The sequence below is a fragment of the Astatotilapia calliptera genome, chromosome 2 (assembly GCF_964374335.1).
Source record: "Astatotilapia calliptera chromosome 2, fAstCal68.1, whole genome shotgun sequence".
Lineage (NCBI taxonomy): Eukaryota > Metazoa > Chordata > Actinopteri > Cichliformes > Cichlidae > Astatotilapia > Astatotilapia calliptera.
This window is the reverse complement of record NC_137423.1, coordinates 587,051-612,364: the sequence shown is the minus strand read 5'-3', so window position 1 is coordinate 612,364 and position 25,314 is coordinate 587,051. Positions and strand designations below refer to the sequence as shown.

The 25,314-nt window shown below is 41.1% G+C and overlaps 1 long non-coding RNA gene across 1 annotated transcript; it reads left to right on the top strand.

Moving 5' to 3' along the window:
• Positions 1–5,247: 5,247 nt before the first annotated feature.
• On the top strand, positions 5,248–7,797 carry LOC145420430 (uncharacterized). Its single transcript, XR_013901739.1, has 3 exons — positions 5,248–5,425; positions 6,563–6,687; positions 7,554–7,797. It is a non-coding gene; the product is annotated as an uncharacterized LOC145420430 (long non-coding RNA).
• The last annotated feature ends 17,517 nt before the right edge of the window (positions 7,798–25,314 follow it).

Genomic DNA, 25,314 nt, shown 5'->3' with positions numbered 1-25,314 from the left:
TTTGGGGTTTTTTTGCCTGTCCCGTTTGGATATTTAGCCATCAGAATTGTTGTCTGTAGGTCAAGAACGATGCCAAGCAGATTTACTTTGCAGTGACGTGCCCGCGGGCTCTGCCAGCAGCCAGCTGTGCCAGAGAGGACCGGGCCCCCCGGAAGGGGCCCAGCTGGGCTACAGCGCCAGCCCCAGACACCAAGAACCACCAACACACCAACATCTGAGGGCATCGGCCACTGGCAGGGAGTGTGGTTAGGGGAGATAGGCCTCCATACCTCGGAGAGCCTGAGATGTTCCCAGAGAGGTGGAGTCTAAGACCCAAGCTGACATACAGACACAAACGTGCATTTCCACCCCCATATACACAAACAAATACTCAGCACTCACCCGACGTGTAGACAGACACAAATAGACACTATACACACATTCACACTCCCCAAACATACTCTATATCCCAGGTCCGGGTACCCCCGCCCACAGAGGGGCAAACCGTAGCTTCACCCAGGAGATGTAACCCTTCTCTCTGGGGTGGAGGAAAGCAGACCGCCTCCTTATCTGCAGTAGCAAGGAGGCCCCGCATCCCAGACCCCAATCTGACGGCCAGCACCTCCTCCCAGCCCCCCAGCCACGACGGTTAACAGAAAGGGGGTGAGTGAAGACCCCAAACCTCCCTCTACCTGCTCCCTGCTCAGAGTCCTGACCTCAACACGATAAAACACCTTACAGCATGAATTAGAGAGGAGACTGCGAGCCAGGCCTTCCTGACCAACATCAGTGTCTGACCTCGCAAATGGGACAATGGCCAAAAATTCCCACAGAAACTCCTAAACCTTATCGACCCCTTCTGTAAACAGTGACATCATATTAAACCCCATGAATTAGGAATGGGATGTAATTCAACTTCATGTGCATATAAAGCCAGACGGGTCGTCAATCTATCACAGGTTAACTTCTTCATTTTGTGTCCTGCTTTATTCTTGTTAAAGTTTTATGTTGTCTAAATGAAAAGTCAGTGACACACAAAACTAAACATGCATTCATTTTGAATTTTTAATGTCAGCTTCCTCTGTAACTTTCAGAGATATAAAAAAATATGCAGCGGGAAAAAATACAACTGAAGTTTGTTACCTTAGGATTACAACTTGATCAGCAGTTAAATTGGAACTAGCAATGAAAAATTAAACAAACTCAGAGGAACAACAGGAAAAACCACGTTCAAGGTCCCACAAGAAGTCAGTTGAGAGGAAACACTGTAATACATGATTTACAAACGTTGGAGTGGATCTTGAATGGCGTCTTTTAAAAATTAATTAGTAACTATTCCTCACTTTTTATGGCTGCATTGTTTTGCTTGTATTTCTGCTACTGAAATTTTTTGCCTTTTTGGTCTTTCCGTGATTCATCTCAAGACACAACAATATTGTCCTTAATGAAAAATAAAAATAAAAAATAGTAATACACATCGAACAATAACTATTCATAGTTAACTTTGTAAATTTAATTTTCCAAATTGTAAACAAACATGGTTTAAAAGTGCACTTGTGCTGCTGCCACAATGTAACTTGGTTTAACGCAGTAACATGAACTGTCCATCATAGAGGCCTGTGGCGTCACTGCTTTGAAAGTTACCAATCACATTAGGAGCTGTTCTGTTGGACTCGCTCTGTCAAAGCTGCAGAGCAGATTTGAGTTCCCAGAGCAGAGTTATTCACGAGAGTGTAAATCGGCTGCAGCGCTTGCACAGCAGACACTCTCGAATGTGCGATGCCGTGGCTGCTGTGAACTATGGGTGAAGGTTGTTGAATTTATGTGCAAGACACTATGAATACAGGCCTGTGTTCATAATTATGTTTTTCCCATCGTGCATGATTTCACATAAATGTAATTAAATAAATATGATTAAAGATACTTTGGATGTATAATTTGTAAAATGTATACCATTGTCACATACTGTCAACAAAAAAATTTAATTCTTGTTTTTTCCAGACCGTCATTGTTTTATTTTGTTAGATAATATTGATAATGATGCTAGGTGACAGTGTGCCGTGGGCCTTCAAATCCTTTGTGGCCTTTGAAGGATGAGGCCACAGAGGTAGGTGTGTCCAAACATCATGGGGCAGCCCAATCAGCCTAGGCCTATTGTGGCATAACTAAGGAGGATTCTGGATCACCTGTTCCAGCAATAACTATATACTTTATGAAAAAATATCAAAAGATATGGTACTTTGAGGTCTTTCAGATAAGACAGTGCCTGATAATTGACCTGGTGTTGTATGTGAAGCCTAGTACTACTGTTCCTATCGTAAACTGCATTATGCTATGAAAACAAAAAGCAGTTACATGTTTATGTGTGTTCATAAGATAATTTTGCACAAAAACATATCTCTGCACTGAGAAATTACATTATTAATCATTTTTACATGTTGCTGGTCCCAACTTTACCGCCAAATGAGCCCTGACAGGTGCTAAGCAACATGTTATCAACAAATCCTTTAAGTCCTGTAGGTTGTGAGGTGGGCCCTCCCCATGGATCGGGGTTATTTGTCTAGCACATCCCATAGATCCTTGATTAGTTTGAGACTAGAAGGGTAAGTCAACACTGAAACTCCAGCTTCAAGAGAAATACAGTTTCCATGAAAGGGTGTACATGGTCTGCAACAGTGCTTAGGTCAATGTTACATGTCAATGTAACGTCCGCATGGATGACAGAACCCAAGGTTTCCCAGAAGAATATTGACTAGAGCATGACACTGCTTCGGCCTTCTTCCCATTGTGCATCCTGATGCTACGTGTTTCCCAGGTAAGCGATGCATATGATGTAAAAGAAAATGTGATTCATCAGACCAGGGCACTTCCTTCATTTTCTCTCATTTGGTTCAATTCTGATGCTCACATACACATTCTTGGTGCTTTTGCAGTGTCAGTGTGGGCACCCTGACTGGTCTACAGCTGGGAAACCCCACACTGTAACAAACAGTGACGCAGTGGTTGGGAATCGAACCTTGGATTTCTGGATGTCAGACTCTTCCTCTATCTGCCAGTGGTACATACGGTGCAGGGTGGCTGATGGCTCCTCCTCTTGCTTCTCTTTCTTGGGTTTCTGGTGTCTGTTCCGCTTAGTAGAGGACCCGAGCTTGAATGATAAAGACCGCCCTGCAGGGGTGAAAGAGGATATATATATATATATATATATATCAATAACAATATCTATCTATCTATCTATCTATCTATCTATCTATCTATCTATCTATCTATCTATCTATCTATCTATCTATCTATCTATCTATCTATACCATCATCATCATTCCCCTCTTGCCTCTGCAGGCGGTCTATCCTTCCAGCTCCGGTCCTCTACCGGAGGTCTGGGAGTTTGAGGGTCCTGCACAGTGTCTTAGCTGTTCCTAGGACTGTGCTCTTCTGGACAGAGATCTCCGATGTTGTTCCCAGGATCTGCTGGAGCCACTCGCCTACCTTTGGAGGTACTGCACCTAGTGCTCCGATTACAACTGTTACCTTCACCATCTACATCTTCTCCGGCTCTTCTCTGAGTCTAGGAGGTTAGGGTTGGTGTTAGGGTTAACCATTCCCCAGCTTCCTTCCTTCCCCTTGCATACAGCCTCAGGGTGCTGGACGTGAGGTGAAACCCTACATGCATAGTCAGGAGCTTCCTGGTCTTTATGTCAGTGGCTTCTATCTCCTCCTTTGTCCAGCTTATTACCCCAGCAGGGTACCTGATCACAGGCAGGGCGTAGGTGTTGATAGCCCGGATCTTGTTCTTACCGTTCAGCTGACTCCTCAGGACTTGCCTGACCCTCTGCAGGTACTTGGTGGTTGCAGCCTTCCTGGCGGCCTCTTCATGGTTCCCATTCGCCTGCGGGATCCCCAGGTACTTGTAGCTCTCCTCTATGTCTGCAATGTTGCCTTCTGGTAGCTCGATCCCCTCAGTTCTGACTACCTTCCCTCTCTTTGTTATCATCCGACTACACTTCTCCAGGTAGTGTGGATCAGTGAATCGATGTCTCGTTCACTCTTGGTATACAGCTTGATGTCATCCATGTACAGGAGGTGGCTGACAACTGCTCCGTTCTGTAGTCGGTATCCGTAGCCAGTCTTGCCAATGATCTCACTGAGGGGGTTCAGGCCCATGCAGAACAGCAGTGGGAACAGAGCATCTCCTTGGTAGATCCCGCACTTGATGGTGACTTGTGCTCTGGGCTTGGAGTTGGCCTCTAGTGTTGTACGCTACAAGTTCTTGATGAAGGCTCTCAGGGTCCTGTTGATCTTATACAGCTCTAGGCATTCCAGGATCCAGGTGTGGGGCATTGAGTCATAGGCCTTCTTGTAATCAATCCAGGCAGTGCACAGGTTGGTCAGCCTGGTCTTGCATTGACTGTTCTATCTACCAGTAGCTGGTGTTTTGCACCTCTGGTATTCTTGTCAATCCCTTTCTGTGCCCCGCTCATGTATTGAGCCATGTGTTCATCTTAGCTGCTATGATGAAGACATGAGCTTCCATGTGGTGCTGAGGCAGGTTATTGGCCAGTAGTTGGGATAGGTACCAAAAGACTTTTTTACGCAGGCCATGTAGGTTTGGATTATTTTTTCCCCTTAATCATAAACACCTTCATTTCGAACCTGCATTTTGTGTTTACTTGTGTTATCTTTGTTTAATATTTAAATTTGCTTGTTGACATGAAACATTAAAGTGTGACAAACATACAAAAACATAGGAAATCAGGAAGAGGCAAACACTTTGTCATATGTATATATAAGCAGATGTCATTTTTCAAAGTTTGAATTACTTATCAGATGAAATAAAACCTCCATAATGCTGCATGCAGTAACATCAGAGCTTAGAATTAGATGCTGGTTATACTGCATTTTGATACTTTTTGTTATCGTGAGTATGAAATAAAGTGAGGAAAGACCCCCTGATTGATTCAAGTTTCTGAAAGGTGAAGGATGGCTACCTCATGGACACAGTGTCTGGCACACAGAAAATAAGAGGCAGGGAGGCAGAGGGTAAAATGGATGAAACAACAACACAAAGAAAACTGAGAGAGAGAGAAAGAGAGAGAGAGAGAGAGAGAGAAATAAATACATCAGATGGTGCATTTTGAAATTGCCTAGTGCCAAGTCTGCTTATTATGTTTCACATCTCATTATGTGGTGGGGTTTTTTGGAAATGGCTGTTTGTCAGCTGCTGTGACTGGAATAACAATGATGGTGTGTTTGTGTTTCTGCTTCATTTGCAAAAAGAAAAGAAACACAGGAACTTGTTTCTGCATTGCTGGAGACACACAGAGCAGACCCCAGCCTGACAAACAGCACTGTGGAGTATGTTCTCTAGTTTGGTCCTGACACTTTTTAGCAGCTCAGATATCTGGATGTACAGCAGTAACTGCCTCACGTGTATGTAGTTCTTTCACAGGTAAGTGCGAGAAATTCAGGTTAGAGCCTTTTTCAGATGGCAACATGATGGCTGTATTGGTCTGTTGAAGAAATTCCCTTTTTATTTTAAACAAAATACAAATATAAATGTCCTATAATGGCTCTTCCAAGCAGTTACAGAAGGAGGTGAAGCAATTGCTGCTGTTACTGCATGCTGTGTGAAACTGCTACATTATGTGCTGTTGTAACATGAACTAATGTGAATGTTTAGCATTAATGTTTTAGCAATTTAGAAAACCAAACCAAATGATCAGCAACCATTAACCAAAGACCACTGATCAATATCCATGAGCATCATTCACAGAGAGTTGGGGAATGGCTGCAATCACAGCATTGTAAGATGGTGACAGATGTACCCTTAGGCCCCTCCTCGATTCAGAGATGGTCTTTCCCTTTTCACGTAAATGGCCTCCTTGACTCCGCCCTCAAACCAACGCTCCTACCTGTCCAGGATGTTACATCCTCATCAGAGTGTCCACTGGCCTGTAGGTGTGAATAGACTGCAGAGTCCTGGCCTGACGAGGTAGCACTTCAGTGTTGTAGCCAGATGTTGTTTGGTTTCCCCGATGTATAAATCCTGGCAATCCTCCTGCACTTAACAGCGTACACTATGTTACTCTGTTTGTGTCGGGGGACCCGATCCTTGGGGTGGACCAGTTTTTGGCGCAGCGTGTTTTGGGGTTTTAAAGCCACAGAAACCCGGTGTTTACATCTGTCATCATCTTACAATGCTGTGATTGCAGCCATTCCCCAACTCTCTGTGAATGGGACTCATGGTCTTTGATCAGTGGTTGTTGATCAGTGGTCATGAGAATTTGCATAATTATGATTAAGGAACTGACCTCCCAGCCCATTGTTCCTTCAGTGGGCTGGTTTCAGTCATTATGCAAATGTACACAGCAAATTCAAAAGTGTTAAATGTTTTGGTGTTAATAGTCTCCTTGCAAAAGTAGAGTTAATTTTACTCTAAGTAGAGTCACATTCTTTTAATGTAACTCTGAGGTGTAAAATGATAGTAGTTAAAATCGAGTGTTAAAAATGAGTGTTTCTCTGTCAAATCTGGAGGTGTTACAATGGAAACATTAACTCTTGACCTCTTAACTCTGAACTCCTACAGGGGCTATGACACCAACAGAGTAAATTCACAGACTCCGCCCCCAGCACCATAGGCTCCAATCGAAGCTGAAGTGAAGCCGTTTCAGAACATTTTGCTCTACATATTTGAGTTGTTTGCCATGCTTGGTAAGTCATTTTTTCAAAGATTGTTTCAATTATTATTATTAGCTTTTACTTCTGTGGCTCTTTGGAGTTGAGACAAAGCTGTGTGAAAGGCATTAGCCATGTTGCTCGCTGATAGCATAATATTCTGTTTTAGCTAGCTGAAAGGTATTGTTATTAATCCTTTATTTATCCAGGTAAAAATCTCATTGAGATTAAAAATCTCATTTACAAGAGAGACCTGGCATCATAGCAACAAAAGTCACATACCACATAGGTATATAACATTTAAAACAAATACAATATCCCATACAAACATGTGTAAAATATACAATAACAGATCAAATTAAGAGTACATTAAAAACAATCACACTGAGTAAAAGAGCTGTTCTCTCGTTCCTTTAAGACAGACTTAAACTCTCCCAAGGTAACCAATTCTGATCATTTCAGTTCCTTCTGCTGTTTGCGGGCAAATACCACAGCCTTGAAAAAAAGCTTGCATGTGAATTTTCAGTCAAACTTTTGGTCAAATACACCTAAAACAATGTCTAGAATGTGAAATGTTGGTATAATGGTGCTACTTGAAGCCTGAAAACGATCTCCTATAAAAAAACGAGCAAACAGCAGTAGCTGACGTCCTGACTGGATTCTACGTTAGCATAGATCCCTCCAGAGTCTTGTGCACACGGTTTAGGTAAAAATGAAAAAGGTTGAGGTTTTACATTTAGTTCAGTATTACCTGTTGCCTGTGTCCTTGTCTTTTGGGAAAATACTTTACACCAGTAATGGCTCAAAGAGGATTCCTTTTTTTTTTACTGTGCTGCAATTGTTTACTGGATTATTTGTGCCACTAATTAGTGTCAACTAATTTTTATTCAATCTCCACACAGGATATGCTTGTGAAGATGGAATATGGGGGAGAGCAGAAGTGCGTTGAAGTTCCACAAAGTGATGAATGAAGGACATGCATATTGTATTGAAGAAATAAGTGATGAGATGCTGTTATTTGCATTTACCATGTCAGACCTTTTGATAAACAAAACTCTAATGAAAGTGAGAACATGTACTGTTACATCTTTCAGAAAATGTTTTGAAATTGTGGTGCACAGTTCAGAATAAATGTTTTTCAAAAACTATTGCATCTTTTTAGTAAATTTTTATTTCCAAAAGAAATTTCTAGAAGTTCAGAACAGTAAAATTCCCGCTTTTTAGAATGAATTAGAAGATAACTCTTACGTAGTTAAACTAAAATACTCTTTGAGAGTTAATATATAAACTCTTAACACCAAGTATTCAATTATCAACTCCAGACAGATTTGGTGTTTAACACTAAATCAGAGTTAACGTACCAACTCTCCAAAAAGAGTTAAATTAACACTCTCTGGTGTGGACCCATATAGACACTTTAATAGTGTTGAAATCAAATCTGACAGTGTTAATTTGGACATGCTGGATTTGCTGTGTACTGTTTATAAGATTGAAACCTGCAGTCAGCTGAGACTGAAGACGTCACCTGGATGATGATGAAACGTTTCTCCCACAAAACGTTACGTCCAGATGAACAGAATCAACTTTTGGATATTTACTTACCTGGATGATTGAGATGCATCAAGAAGACTAGAGTGGGGTTTTTTGTGTTGTCTTCTTTTTGGTCCACCGCTGCTGGTAAGTCCCAGTTGCCTGTTTTATTTTTATTGTAATTTGGGACACAGTTTTAGATGACACTACCTCCAGTGCTCTGTCATTGTTGTTTTATCTTATTTTATATTAATAAATAAAATTGTGTTAATTTTTGAGCCGGCCTCAGTGTGCATTCCTGAACCTGTGCAAACGTTGTTGTTTTGTTTTTTTATTACATTTCATTCCCAAACGCTTTTATTTCCTGTGGGTGAAATTCCCCTGATGATTGGTCGACTATAAATCATGGTCGACATGGAATTGGATTGTCATATTGTAAAACTATGTAAATGTGTTTTTGTAACTGCAGTACATTACAGGAAGCTATGGGGGCAGTATCACCTACATCATCTGGCAAGACTGCACTCAATACTAACGAAGAAGAACGTAGTGCAAACCTCAAAACAGGAGGATGGAAGAAAAGGCAAACGGAGATTTAAAAATGTAAAAGCATTTCACAGAAAACGTTAAATGCAGACTGTGCAATGTGGAGTTTTCCCTCCATGACTGCATTATTGCAGTGCACGAGCATTCAAGCCACGGCACCCTGTGAATGGGTCGGCTTTAGAGCATTAAGTTAGTGCTGCACGTTGATACCGCGTTCGTGTTCATGTTTGTACAGTGATGTTCATGTTAGCTAATGAGAATGAAATGCAATGGTAAACCATTCAACAGGAGTAGCTACATAATAATAAATAGTAATAATAAACCTCTTCCACCTAACATTAGATAGTTAATCTGTAGGCTGAATCAAATCAATAATCGATTATATTTATAATCAGTGAAACAGTTTAATTGACATTGAACACTACACAACCTGAGAAACTATGATATACAACCAAATCTGTCATTGTAACTTTTCTGCTCCTGCTTTGTTCTGTTTTGCTAGTATTAGGCACAGTTGTAAGAAGAGTTTGTCCTGAAAAGAACAAACATCTTCAGATTCAGAACATCATCTAAAAGATCAGAGTAAGCCTTATTGCATGAACTGAATCATCTGTAAACTTTGGACTAGAAAATAAAATCTTTTGGATTTAATTTGAAGCTTTATTGAACCTGTGAACAGAAGCTGCTTCCAGTTTCCTATTTGCACATTTCTGTTCAAACACCAGTAGAACTTTATTTTCTAATATTGTGATTTATTGAGTAAAGTTAAAACTATATTTGATGATTTTTTTAATTCATGTTTCCCAGCTCAAGTCTAAAGTGTCATTATTTGAATTCGCTGTGGGTCGAGATGACAGGTGTTCACAGGTGGGCAGGTGAGCGGGTGAGGTCCTGGAGCCTAGAACAGGAGGTCTGCCCACAGGAAGTGGAGATAGGAGCTACTGAAATAATCACTGACTACTCAACCAATCGAAGAAAAAACGAGCAGATTAGTCGACCATCAAATAATCAGCAGCTGCAGTCCCAGTAAAAGCTCAAACTCTCACTGAAGTTTTCACACTGTGTGTAAATTGAACGATAACCTTCAGTTCTAACCTGATTTTACAGCTTTGAGCATCACAAAGTTAAAGCACGTCACAGCAGTGGTTTATGTTACGGCTCAGCTGATTTGGGTTGGTACTTGTGTTCAGAAACGCTCTGCTGAATAAGCACATGGAAAAGGTTTGATTACATTTCATGGGGCTGATCATTGTGTCATTGAAACATATAGCACTGTTAATATTATTGTCTGCATGTTGTAAAGCACTGACAGCTTTCCAAGCAGCCACAGTATTATGGATGAGTGAAGACACACACCAACATCACAGATGTTTCACTGCTCCACTCAGCACTTTTACTCTTTTATTCAGTTTTAAACAAGTAGCCACATGGAGGTGAATGCCTGCTCCCACCTGCACTGTCTCTTACTCCAGCCACATACCAGTGACAGCTATTTCAGATTGGCTCGGTACACCCTCATCCCATAATAACAAAGGGCTGGAAACGTGAGCGATGTGTCCTGGCACATTTCTGAGAGAAAGCGGTTATCTTAGTGAGCTGAACTAAAGAGTTCCAGTTTGCTAGAGGCAAGTTCCAGTAACTCCCATTAATCATGACTAAAGTGCTCGACCACAACAATGGAAAGAAAGAATGGAGAGTGTCTGTGTAAAAAACACGATGGTGTATGACGGAGCTGGGACACAATTTTCTCAATGAAAAGTGAAGCATTATTACCCTATAATGCTCTCTAGGATTTATTTTTCCCAGACACCTAAATGGTTCCCTGGGTGGAGAGCAAACCCAGCAGAAAACCAATAATTCCAGCTGGGCTGTGGAGCTCAACTGGATTTACTGTAGCTCCAACATCAGTTTAATAAACTCCCTCGCTCAGTCCTTCCAACCCAAATCCCCTGTGGTCTTTGTACCTACAAAACTACCAACATTAGTCATTAAAGTAACTAAAGGAACACTTTATATCATTGTTTCACTAATCACATCTATTGGGGCCAGGGATAGCTCAGTAGTTAGAGTGATCGCCCCATGATCGGAAGGTCAGTGGTTTGACTCCCCTGAGCAGCTACCCTGCGGTACCCCTGAGCAACCTACCATCCGTACACACTGCTCCCTGGGTGCCTGATTAGCAGCTGCCCACTGCTTCACTGAGTGAATGGGTTAAATGTAGAGAGAGTAATTTCCCCATTAGGATCAATAAAGTATACGTTAGTGTTATTAAGTGCATTTGTTTGTAGCTATATTAAAAACTCTGGGTAATTAAGTAAGTCAGCTGAAATTAAAATTCTGCAGTGGCAGGTATACAACATATAAACACAATTAGACGCAAGTGGTGTGTGTGCGATACCTTAAGTCCACAGGTAAACTGACTTTCCTTAGTCCCCAGAAGTGGCAGGACGAACAAATAGGGTAGTTTGTGAAAAGTTAGACAATGAGACAGACAGATTTTATACGATACGATTTTATACCAGAGGCATCCTGTTTCCACAATAGCTGTGATGAATTAATCGACCACAGCATGTAACGTTTGCAGCTTCTTATATGATGAAAAACAGCTGTGCCAGTTTTCTTTCAAGCTGTTTTTTAATTGGTACTCATAAAGAAGAGGGTACATAACATACATGTAACTCTGTCAGTGCGCCCCAGGGTGGCTGTGGCTACAATGTAGCTTACCATCACCAGTGTGTGAATGTGTGTGTGAATGGGTGGATGACTGGATATGTAAAGCGCTTTGGGGTCCTTAGGGACTAGTAAAGCGCTATATAAATACAGGCCATTTACCATTTACCATAACATAACATAACAAAACAGAACAGAACAGAACAAAACATAACAGAACATGCATATATTCAGATTCAGAAAGTGTGACATCACCACACAGCTGTGGGGACCCGTTGCTATGGTGATTAAAGCCACTGAAAGGAGTGTAAGGAGTGTTACATTAATCCTCCAACCATGCAACAAGGAGTGCAGCGTCCAGAAGTCCAGGAGTGCTTGCTGATGGACCCATGCAGGTTGTTCAGCTGTAGCAGAGACAGCAGCTCTCTTTCATTATAAGGCCAACAGCTCAGCATCATTTACAGCCCCGGAGACATAGGTTTACTCTTTAGGAGCTTTTATTTTGTAAATCTTGCACTATGCAATGTTATCTGTGGGTCATTGAAACATTTAATGACATTTTCGAGCAGTACACTGAGGGTCCCTCTGAGGATATGCAGAAGACCATCATTGTTTAAAGAGTATAAGAATTATCTCTATGTCCCTTACATTTAGCTGTCTACTCCACAACTCCTGTGCCTTTGGTACAGGACCCCAGCTTTAGGAAGACGTATACCCCACAAAGGGTGAGAGGGACATTTTTGTTCTCATACTAAACAACGGCATCAGTTGTGTAAGTTGAGTACAGTAATGAGGGGAAAACCTACACAAAGAAGTCAAGCACCTACAGACACAGCCATGCAAGTCCTGACATGTTGGGCAGGATCTCCTCAATCCTACTGAGACAGCTTTTGTAGTGGAAGCAGAGTCTGAGGACTAAGAGGATGAATGAGATTAATCCTAAGTTCCTCACAGCTCTGATATTGTGGAGCTGTCATGGCTAACGCAGCTCTGCGCCTGCTTTGAGGTGAGGTTTGAGGTAATGAACCAAACTGCATTCAGTGCGCCAACTTCAGCAAAATAGGAAAGAAGCTTTGAAAAGTTTATTTACCCACTCAGGACAAGGTTCGACTCCTTTACTACTATTCAGTAACACATGAGTGCACTGTGGCATGGAGGCAGCGGGTTGTTATTAAAGCCCAGGTTGCTTTTATCTGTATGATGATGATGACACAGGTGACAAGTCTCATCCTTATGAACTGTCCATCTATTCCTGCAAAATGCTTCCCTGCTCATCGGCTTTCCATCCCAACTCCTCCAATAATAAACCAGCTGTGTATTCTTACCATGGCAGCTATTAATATTCCGTCTCACCCATTCATTTTTTTCCAAGTCTAAAAAGTAAAGAAGGAATTAATACCTTCGAGTCAGCTCTGAACATTCATGCTAAATAAAAATGGAAATGTCTGCTAATACTCATGCGGGAGATGCCCCTGAATCTGACCTTCACTGATCTACATTTTTATCTCCCTCTTTCCCCGAGTACACGATTTCTGAGAGTGAATAAATGCAGCATATATCAAGGTAAAATGTTTTTCCTTAGTTCTTCAAAAGCTGACCTTTTACAGTACGCAATTTCTCAGTGAGCAGCAACAGCAGGAAGTTTTTAGAAGTCAACAGCAGTTGCTCTCATCACAAGTCGCCATTAATATGTAAAAGTTACAAAATTCGCTTCAAAGCATTCATTTTTAGCCCAGGAAAACACTTGTGCATTCATGTCTGCACTTGCCAGAAGGAAACGCATCTATAATCATTCTCTTGCAGAAAGAAAAGCACTTCAGACATTCGATACAACTGCTGCAGCATCTTTCAACCTGCATGGCCAGTGCAGAAGTAAAGGAGGAAAGAGGGCCTCTACTTCCCGTTCCAAATGAAACAGCCATTGGTGCCCAGTTATTATTCTACCAGTGTTCAATTCCAGGCAGCGAAGACAAAGTTTTACTTGCTTCACACTTGAGAAACTGTATTAAACTAAACTACAGACAGACCAGTGTTACTTTCTTTAAGGATTGGGGAAAGTATCTGTGAACATATAACACATGGAAACAGCAGTGTGGTCTCGCAATCCATGCATTTCTCACTACTCAGCAGTGTATCAGTGGTCGTTAAAATGAATTCAGAATTAAATTAATTTTACTAAGCCTGAAAAAAAAGTGTGAAGAACTGGAGTGAGTGGTGTCGTGGAAAAATTCAAAGAGATCCACAGAGTGCAGAACAGCCTGACAGAGGTGAAAGATTTCACTCCGGAGAGAAAACTAGAGAGAGAGATGTGTCTAAAGAACAACGGCTGAGAAACTGTCGATCGACTTCGTCGAGAGTGGAACTGCAGTCTGAAAGAAAACAGTCACTAGAGCCCTGCACGTGAACCGACTGTGGGTTTGCAGACCAGGAGCAATTTCACTGATTCAAAAAGGAGACACTTTCAAGGCAAGAACACCAGGAAACACAGCGGTGGCAGTACTGGACGAGTATGGTGAGTCTGGGATCTCACGAAGGTGGAAAATAAAGGATATGTAAGGATTTGGAAAGAAAACCTCAAGCAGTCACACCGAACTGTGTTCGCTTTGTCCTTTTGGATGACGTTGCACTGGAAGACAACCTCCTGAAACCAAAGTGAGCATTGCTGACTTGGAAATACTTTTAAAAAATACTTGGGGGGGGGTGTTTATCCTATCTATACATCTGTTTCTGTGACAGCAGTGACATTACAAATGCTACATAACAACCTAATGCAGCCTAATGTGACTAATGTAGAATAGAATTTGATCATATGGATCTGTAATTTGTAACAACCTAGTTTGAAACTTACAAATCAAACTGTCAGCTGTGCTCGTAAACCCACGTAGTGCAGCGATATACAAATGCATCTGCAAAAACAGACATGCAGACAGTTTGCATGGCTGCTCTCTTTGTACTCTGATTGCATTATGCAAACTTTTCATAGACATGTCTTAGAGGTTTATTACTATGACCTTACTGTCTATTGTCTGACTCATATCCCCGCAGCATCACCTCTCTCATTAAACCCTGACACCTCACTGATCTCAGCCCATCGTGCAGTTTTATGCAGGGCCAAGAAGCCACCACTGTTCAATTTTTTGCATTGATGTGCTGATCAATACTTTTTCTTTCCTGACTCCATTCTGGTCATCCCTCCTATGCCCTCTGCTAATCCAAATCACAGACTTGGGCTCCAAAGTGTCTGCTGACGGCTTCTTTTGAGGCCAGGTCTGAGGGGACATGGCTAGCCAGGAACAGAGTTATAATTAGCATTTAGCTATTAGCAACAATCCTCATTTTCAACCTTGAAGGAAATGGGTAAAAGTGGCAGCAGATCTCATTGTTCCTCCTGTTTGTCTGACACTTTGATGCATCACTGTACTGCAGCTGCAGTAAATCGTGATGGCCCAGTGTAATGACTGGAAAATGAAATGGAGGTCAAGGGTTGAGGCTGAACCTGAGAACATAAACCAGCTGATCAATAGAGTGCTCGGGTTTGCCAAGTTGCATTAAATAGCACATCTAATATGGGCTGTACTGTTCGATAGTGGGCCCATATCATTTGCTCTGGTGTTACACGCCACTCGACTCATTAACACGAAGGCCACTTTGCCTCTGTTCTGTTCAATTCTGACCACGTTCTTGTATTTCAAGCAGGATGTTCAATTAAAAAAAAAAGGTCTGCTACATTATCGACCAGGTCAACTGATTAACAAGATGCAAAATAAAATATAAATATAAATATAAATACGTGTCTGTTGACAATCAGCATCTGCAAACCGAATACTACATGGGTGTTGGGTCGGTCAGTGTGTGTGTGTACACACAGAATACAGACACTGATGTTGTGTGCGATCTCGTTCTTGAGTGAGTGTCTGCTTATCCAGCAGTTTCAGGAATATCCCTGACAAACCTGTTTGAAACTTGGAAGAAAAACTGGCAAAATGTTGACTGTGTAAGTGAACGGAGCTCTCAGTGTCCCAACATACAGGAAAGCTGAACATTACATTAATGTCTTAGTTTCTATTGATTCTGCAGCAGCCTTTATGCTTTTTAAGAGTCGGAGCACCTGTAAATGATAAAAAAATGCCAGACATATAACCAGGTTACGTGCAAATTTGATAAAAGTAGGTGTCCTGTTTTAGAATGAAATGTTAATGCTCATAGAACAATACAAGGTTCATAAAGCTGTTCTTGTCATTCATCACAAAGAAACGTGATCAAACATGAATAAAGTTACTCTGGCCCTGGTGCTAATAACCATTAAAATATAGCACTAAACATAATGAAAGTAAAAATATAAATACATGTAAAAAATCATAATAAATGACCTGTTAAAAAATGATGGCTTAGTCAACAGGCCCATTAAAAGGTGTGGCAGTTCAGCTATTCTACAGGTCCACCTGCTCCACTACTGCACACGCTCCAGCCTGAGGGCGGGACAGAAAGAGTCCAAGTTCAGGGTGGGTGGAGTCTCTCGTGATGCATGTTGCTCTGTGATGTAAATGTCTGAGAGGGGTGGTGAGCTATATCTGAGGGTCCTCTGTGCAGACTCAACCACGTACTGCAGGTCCTGCTTCTCTGCCCCGGTGCACCTGTAGAAGGAACTGAGGAATTTGGAGCTCAGCCACGCCCCCATAGCTTCTTCAGGCAATACTAATAAGCCTTTTAGTGATGCTGAGGGTGTTTTCACTGCAGGTGAGGGTGTTGTTGAAGTGTATGGTATTTAAAGCTCACAACCATCTCCACGGCCACACCATTGATGTGGGAGTGTGAAGTCCACAATCGTCTTCTTGGTTTTATTGATGTTAACGATGGCGTTGTTCTCCTTACAGCACAGTCCCAGCCTGTAGGCGATTCGTCCCCGTTGTCCCACCACTGCTGTGTAACCTTTAACTTAACTGTCATAGTGAACTCTGCAGTGAGGGGTTAGCATGTGTCGAGCAGGGCTGAGGGCAGCCAGTGCTGAGGATGATGCAGGAGGCTGTGATGTCATGGATATTAACAGATGTGTTAGTCAAGAAGACAAAGATCCAGTTCCACGGTAACGGACCATTCCAAGTCCTGCAGGATGATCGAAGGCAGAAATCCAAGAGAGACTGATGTGACTAATGGTAACAAAATCGAAAAGACGCAACATAAAATGCTCTGTTCTCCAGATGTGTGAGGGTCGGCCGTTTGTCAGCTGTATGATGAAAATCATCCATTAGGAAAATTCACAAGGAAGCACACAAATGTAAAACAAAGAGAAAAGAAAAATGTACTACAGCAGTGTACATGTACTTTATATTTTGAAAACACAGGACAAAAGAAGCAGTAAGTAAACTGGAGATTTGCAGCTGCTGTGTGCTGCGTTTGTTCTCCAGCTTTCTCTGTTTGATTTTTGAGTCTCGGGCTCCTGCAGCAACTTTTTTTTAAGTCCCTTTGCAGCCCTTTTGTGGAGTAAATTCACATCATAACTGAATGATTGACGTGACAGCTATCTGATATGATATAGAAATAATAAAAACACATCGACTGGCTGTGGGACTGGAGGACCCTTCATCAGATCAGACTAACTGTGAGCTTGTACCTCGTCTGTTCAGCTGGACTGCACAGAATCATGTCCTGCGATAACATGAAATATCCACACTGAGATACATGGAAATGGAAATTTCTGGGGTGTATTTCTGTGGAAATGTAAACATCTTCATTGTTTTTCTTTTGTTCTTTTGCCCTTTATGTCCCGGTAAATCAGAGATTTGATGCTTTCAGGAACCGTTAGAAATTCTCAGTTGTGCCAGTGGCTCATGAGTTTGACCTAAAATGGGTTAAATTCATCTAGCAATTTAGAAACACTATGTTAAAAATCTCTGGCTCTGTTAAAAAAGCAGCGGGCTAAGAAATCTGTCCTCATTTATATGTAGCTATGGCTTTAGGTAGAATCAGAGTTAAGGCATCACCAAAATGATTACACTTCATCATGGCTGTCTGACAGCTGATGATAAGTAAATAAATAATAAATATCAAACTGGCGGTGGTTCCAAATAAAAAGTCATAAAGATTCATCCGACCTGCAGTCCTCATCTGTCCATATAATCTTTTATGGCAATTCCATACCAGACCAGGTGCTGCCAGAGGTGTGGACTCGAGTCACATGACTTGGACTCGAGTCAGACTCGAGTCATTAATTTTATGACTTTAGACTTGACTTGAAAAAATGTTCTAAGACTTGTGACTTGACTTGGACTTTTACACCAATGACTTGGGACTTGAATTGGACTTGAACCGGTTTACTTGAAAAGACTTGATATTTTACCCCAAATACAAAATTTAACATGCATATTATATAGAGATTGAAAATGTGACGTCATTCACGGGTAGAACCGCAAAGGATTCTGGGAACTCGTGGCAAGCGGTACTAGCGCACGCAGGCTTTCAATTAAAATCAGTTATACAGCGATAAAAAGAAACACAAAAATGTCAAGAAGCTGTTGTATTATTAACTGCAATAGCCGGTCGCATGACAGCCATGGGAAGCCGACGGGTAAAGAGATCGGTTGTTATCGGATTACCTCGTTGAAGAGAAATTGTTCGAGCCATGTTTCCGAAGTAATAAAGAGGCGACTGGATTGCAGCCATTCAAAGGTCAAATATAACGTCCCAGAACACTCCAGCTCACAGGTTAGTCTGCTCCAAGCATTTACACAAAGGTCAGTGTTTTTTAGTAGTTAATACGTCACTTTCATAACATAACTGGTGATATAGGTTACAAGCAAGTCTGGCGCTGAACAGAAATTGTCGCGCTATGCTCCTTTATTTATTGTGCATAAATAGTGAATTGTCCTGACAGAATATTGTGTTTCGCTTCTGTTATTATGGTACATTAACAAAAACATATACTTTTATTCACAGGATAAAACAGGTTTTTTTGTATCACTAATTGCCCAGTACGATTACAGCATACAATATTATTGTCACTGCTACATTTCTGTGATGCTACCAGAAATTATTTCCACTACTAATTAATTACCGTTGAGCTCAAAGGTCCTATTAATAAACGGTTAACGAATGTGTATGTATGACGACGATTTGTGAGACTGGTAAACTTATGATACGTACGATGGTCTTTACTTTCTACACGGTGCATTTCAAGGTCCTGTACCCATCCGTCGGTAAACTGTACCTGGGCTTGTTGCAGTGACCTGAAGTTACTAAACTTCATGAGTGTATGCACTCACTCCAAGAACCGTATGATTATAAATATGCATATAAATATGCTACAATGAGATAGTTGACTTCATCTAACTAGCAAATGTTGTCCAGGCTACGTTGGTGATACAGTTTTTTTAATGTGTATGATATTTTTGTCATGCGATTTTAAAGCTGGTCCTACAACCGCATCCAAGAATAACATGCAGCGTATCTCAGAACTGTCGGTGAAAATTATTCTTGGAGCTAAGTTTAATTGAGCTGCATTTTAAAGAGGTGCAATTTCACAATTTGTGTATATTTTCTAAGTTCACTATTTTGTCATGTGTTGAGAAAAACACAGATTTTAAAATTACATGGTCTAATATTTACATTTAGCATAACTGCAACATTATTTTTTCGTTGTTTTTTTTTTTTTAAAGACTCGAAAGGACTTGAAATTCAAAGTTTCAGACTTGTGACTTGACTCGGACTTTTACACCAGTGACTTGAGACTCGACTCTGACTTGCCTGACATTACTTGAGACTTGACTTGAGACTTGAGGATAAAGACTTGAGACTTACTTGAGACTTGCAAAACAATGACTTGGTCCCACCTCTGGGTGCTGCTAACTTATTGATAACAGACAGATGCAGGAAGTTAAACATAAGACTATTTTATATACTTGATATCCTTATAGAGTTAAAATTATTTACAATCATGTCCCTGTGGGACTAATGACTGATGGCAGAGTGACTGACTCTCTGAAAGCACAGCACTGTGGTCAATTCAGGTGCCACTTCATAGAAATATAGGCGCATGAATTTAAACATGAAATATTTGCATACACTTTAGTCTTTACTGAAACTACTTTATTTGGAGTGCATGTAACATCTAAGACAGCTCATCAAAATGTCAAGATGTAAATTTAAATTAGTTAAAAAGAGAAGTCTGAAGAGTGCTTTAGGGTTGTATTAACCACCTTCTGAGATCTTGCACAGATCAAAGAAACATGGAGAAACATGTCAGTGCATTTTACCTATTAGACCTCAGATCGTTTATAATCAAACTAATCTGCACTAAAGTTATGCTTAACTTTCTAGAATTATTAAGTGAAACACAAACTGGAAAAAGTCACACCAGACTAATTGTCACCAACAAGAGATTTTTCATCAGGTCCCTGATGGTGTAACGTGTGTATAACCTGTGTGTAACCTGTGTGTAACCTGTCTATAACGTGTGTGTAACCTGCGTGTAACATGTGTGTAACCTGTGTATAACCTGTGTATAACCTGTGTGTAATGTGTGTGTAACCTGTGTACAACCTGTGTGTAATGTGTGTGTAAACTGTGTGTAACGTGTGTGTGTAACCTGTGTGTAACGTGTATGTAAGGTGTGTGTAGCATGTGTGTAATTTGTGTGTAACCTGTGTGTAACGTGTGTGTAATTTGTGTGTGTAACCTGTGTGTAACGTGTGTGTAACCTGTCTGTAAGCTGTCTGTAATGTGTGTGTAACCTATTTGTAACTTGTGCGTAACCTGTGTGTAACTTGTGTGTAACATGTATGTAACCTATGTGTAGCCTGCGTAACGTGTGTGTAACCTGTGTATACCCTGTGTGTAACCTGTGTGTAACCTGTGTATACCATGTGTGTAACATGTGTGTAACCTGTGTGTAACCTGTTTGTAACCTGTTTGTAACGTGTGTGTAACGTTTGTGTATAACCTGTGTGCAACGTGTCTGTAACTTGTGTGTAATCTGTTGTAACCTGTGTGTAACCTGTGTGTAACGTGTCAGTAACCTGTGTGTAACCTGTGTGTAACCTGTGTGTAACGTGTCAGTAACCTGTGTGTAACGTGTGTAACGTGTGTGTAACCTGTGTGTAACCTGTGTGTAACGTGTGTAACCTGTGTGTATGTAACGTGTGTGTAACCTGTGTGTAACATTGTGTAACGTGTGTGTAACCTGTGTGTAACCTGTGCATAACCTGTGTGTAACGTTGTGTAACGTGTGTGTAACATGTGTGTAACCTGTGTGTAACGTGTCAGTAACCTGTGTGTAACGTGTGTGTAACCTGTGCGTAACCTGTGTGTAACGTTGTGTAACATGTGTGTAACATGTGTGTAACCTGTGTGTAACGTGTCAGTAACCTGTGTGTAACGTGTGTGTAACCTGTGCGTAACCTGTGTATAACCTGTGTATAACCTGTGTGTAACGTGTGTGTAACGTGTGTGTAACCTGTGTGTAACCTGTGCGTAACCTGTGTGTAACGTTGTGTAACGTGTCAGTAACATGTGTGTAACCTGTGTGTAACGTGTGTAACCTGTGTGTATGTAACGTGTGTGTAACGTGTGTGTAACCTGTGTGTAACGTGTGCGTAACCTGTGTGTAACGTGTGCGTAACCTGTGTGTAACTTGTGTGTCTGATGGATCTAAAATCAGATAAAAAACATTAAATCCGAGTAGAAAAATGTATATTTTTTGCTCCAACAACCACAAACATGTTTACTGAATCATATTTCATAACTTTAAATGCAAATATAAATTGTCAGTTTTAAAATCATACGCATAAATTTTGTAAACAACAGTTATTTGCAGCCATTTACCTTTACCTTTTTTAATAACCATTTCAAACTATTTACAGAACAATCAGCTGTTCTGCATTCAATAAGATGATGCACAAATTATTTGTGCAGCTCCAAAAAAATTATTTCTGTCCACTATAAAGGAGAACATCACAGCCTGATACCTGCAGGTCTGACAGCAGCAGGTGTGTCACTGCTGTTTCTACCTGGAGACAGCAGCCGCCTCATTGTTCTGACACACAACACAAAACTATCCACAACACTACACACTAACTACACAAGACAACACATGAACTACACACTCCAAACACGCTAAACGTCACAAATCTCTCTCTCCCTCTCTCTCCCTCTCGCCGTCGCTTTAACACCTGTGTTGTTTACTTTAACACAAGATGAAAGGCAGCTAGGTGTCATGCTAGCATTAGCTGGAAGTTTGACACTTTCACTTATAATTCTTACTTATAATAAAATCTAATTTTGTGGGCTAACAAGAAGGACATATCATATCTGGATCGCTGTTATACTGATTCTTGGGCTGAATACATTCCCCTATCTACAGAATATAGTAGCTAAACCACACAAAGTACAGAGCTGCAGTATTTAGTAGAAAAATCTTTAACAAATCAATAAATAAGCAAGCATCCCAAAAAAAGAGCTTAGAGAAAAGCAAATTTCCCTTTTTTCATGACACATCATAAGCTAATGCCCACTAAGCCACCACCTTTATTTGCTTATTGAACCACTGTTCAGACACTGTGGCAGTGCCACTTAGAGCTGGACATGGACTGAAGTTAATATAGAAAGTAAAATAAAATATTTCAAAGTTATTGTCTCTGATAATCACTAATATTAGTAAAACTGGAGCCTTACCTTTTCCCTTCATTCAGCCGATACATGAGGCTTAAAAATACATTTGAATGGCCTCTGTGTGAAGCAAGAACAGAGCAAGGTGTTTCCAGAAGGTTTCCTGTTGTTGTCAGTCAGATATTCTCTGTCTGTATCCAGAAAGTTCCAGTGGTGAGTCTGAGAGTATATTCCTCAGGTAAGGGTTTAGGGAAGTGAAGCATGGTCTGGTGTACATGTGGGAATATTTATTTGAGCTTTCACACACAGACTTTGCATTTTTTACCCAGATTGCAGAGGTGAAGTGTGTATTAGTGACGGTCATTCTCCACAGCCTTGTAATTTGTCAAAGAAATCAGCCTTCATGCAGGATGAATTCCCCTCTGAAGATCCACACTAGAAAGGTTATAAATTTACTCTGATATTAACTAGGCTTGCCTGAAGGATGTGACGCGTGTTCTGGCTGTGCTGTTTCGACCTTTTTTCTTGTGTGTCTCACCCGTCCTGTCTCTGAGCGTGCATCACAGGCACGCAGGCGTTCGTGTAATAGAACGTGATAACAAATTCAAATTATGAAGGGGATAAAGCGCCTTCATTCGTCTAACAGTCGGTGAGTGGGTAAAGAATTTCTCTCCTCCCGCTGAGTGTGTATATGCGTGTATAAAAAATAGGTCTTTATGAAAATCCACGTGAAACATTTTCCCTTTGAGTAGATTTATAATTTTGTGTCCCTTCTGTCAGCCATTATTGCCGCGAACAAAGACAAAGGGGGGATGCATAAGGATGAGGGAAGATTTTTTTCTGTCAGTCTTAAAACACATTTCTCTGCTGTGTTCTGTCTGTACGTGCACTGAAAGTCTATCGCTGCTCTCTCATGTACTCACTGGCTTTAGCTTGGAGTAAATACACCAGGCCTTTTTTCAAGTCCTTTTATGTGTCTCCCTTGATGGAGCGCATCAGCCGACTGGAACTCCAAATCCATCCCCATGTGAGAAAATGATTAGAGAAAATGAACTTACAGAGCATTTCATCACTTTCATGCTTTCGGACTACTTGGCAGAGTCAAAGCGAGCAGAGTACCTGGAGCTTCTCATGGTGCAGAAACACTGAACAAGCAGACACATAGTGATAAAGTGACAAATAGTGATAAAGTGAGTAGAAGAAAAAAGATGCACAAACGCACAATGTATGCATTAGTAATTGGAGTATTAGAGTACAAGTCTGTTGATTTGATCAGTTCAGTAGCAGAATGGGCAGTTAATCACTTTCAGGTGAAATTAGCAACAGGTGCCCTACAGGGGCAACCATGTGACACCCCCCAAAACAGGAATGGTTTTACAGGTGGAGGCCACTGACCCCCTTCCATCATTTGGATCCTTCAGTGCATGCTGATGCCAGACAGTTACTCTAGGAGAGCGTGACAGGGCCGTCAAAGGTCTTTTCCCCACGCTGTCCGAATTTATTCTATCATCAAGTCACTCATTTTCTTGCCTGCTTTCTTCAAGCCAGCCAGCCTTTGCCCTGTGCTGTACTCTTAGTGCTCCTTCATCGTTCTGACTTTTAGACTGATGATTGTGATTGTGTCCATGTCTCTTCAGTCCCCGTTACGATCCCCATCCAGTGTAACTGCAGGAGAAGCTCCTGTATGCTAACGTGACTAAAACCACTCATTCATACTGCAAATTCTCACTGACAGCAACGTCCAGTGCAGCACTGAGACTGGGAGACTTGTGTGATTGCACAAGCCTTATACCTGTCTGCTTTTAGGTTTTTTTTATTGCATTTTTAAAAAGAAATAAATAGATTCAAAAATCAAATTTGGGAATGTAGATTTTTTTCCTGGTATTTAACGTGGCCATTCTTTTGTATTAGCTTCTCCTTTTACCTTTTACTGTGACTGTTTTCATCCCTGCACAAACAGGAATGCCAAATTAGCCGAGCACTGTGAAGTAAGGAGGTCTGACTGCCTGGATCTTTCAAATCAGCAATACACAGCCTCACCTAGTCTCTGTTTCAGCTTGTGTCTAAAGTGCAGACTTCAAACTATAAAACCAGAGTTAAGATCATTTACACCATTCTTCCTGCAGTCCACTGCAGAGGGCAGGAGGACAGTCGGGACTCATTGTGTAATCACGGGCTCCTTATTTTAGCAGCCAGCTGGGAGGAGAGCTGAACTGTAACTCTAACTCATAACTAAGTTATGAAAATGATTTATTAATCATGTTTGTGGCTTTCACACTTTTTCCTACTCGGATTTAAATTGTGGTCGATTGTGCTAATATGAAAAAAATAACTAATACTATTCAGGCATGAGGTTGTGCTCAACAGAGTGATGCCAAACAAGGCGAGGTAAACAGGTTTCAGCTTTTATTTGACAGACAGTGAAAAAAAGGACAGGAGCACATGTGGCAAAGGGCTACGGGTCGGACTCGAACCCAGGCCGTACGGCATGTGGTCCTCCGCTGATCACACTGTACTAAGCCAGGTAAACAGGTTTAAAATTAAAAAAAATATTTATTAGTGCCAGAGATCAGAACTTCACACAGCAGCAAACTAAACAGGCAGGAATACATCATTAGAGGCAACACACCTACAAACAACAATGCTATGCAAAAATAAAAGAAAATATACACTGTGCAATTTAAACAAAAATATATGTACATATATATATGTTAAGCTGCCACTAAGTAATGAGCTAACATTACTCTCATTCCCTGTATTACCCACTATGTTCACAGCTAGTGACTCTTTCCCACCTTTGTGATGGTTCCATCTTTTACAGCGTTCATTAAGCAAAGTGCAAACCTTCAAGTCCAAGAAGGTAGCTGACAACAAAACCAGTCGTATCATATGTTAAAAACTGTTTACACTGCCTTATATGGCATCATTCTTTTAACAGAACCCGAGTAAGCTAAGGCAAGCTGGGGCCTTAAACACACTAGAGACCAAAGAGAAGGACAAGAAACAGCTGAGGAAAACAAGTGGCATTAATCAGCAAGAATCAGATGGGGGGAGGGGGGGGGGGGGGGGATAAATGTACGCACAAGGGCCAAAGGACTATCAAAATAAAACAGGAAGTGCCATAAGAAAGGGACAGGTAACACAGAGACAGGGACAGAAATTGAAACAAAACATAAACTATTAACAAAGCCCTGACAGCAAAGCTCAGACTGAGAGGGTCTTGGACAATAACATAATGAACCTGACCAGGAGACATCAGAAATAACAGAAACAAACAGAAAATAGTAAATATGAGAACCTGAAAATCCACTCTCCAAA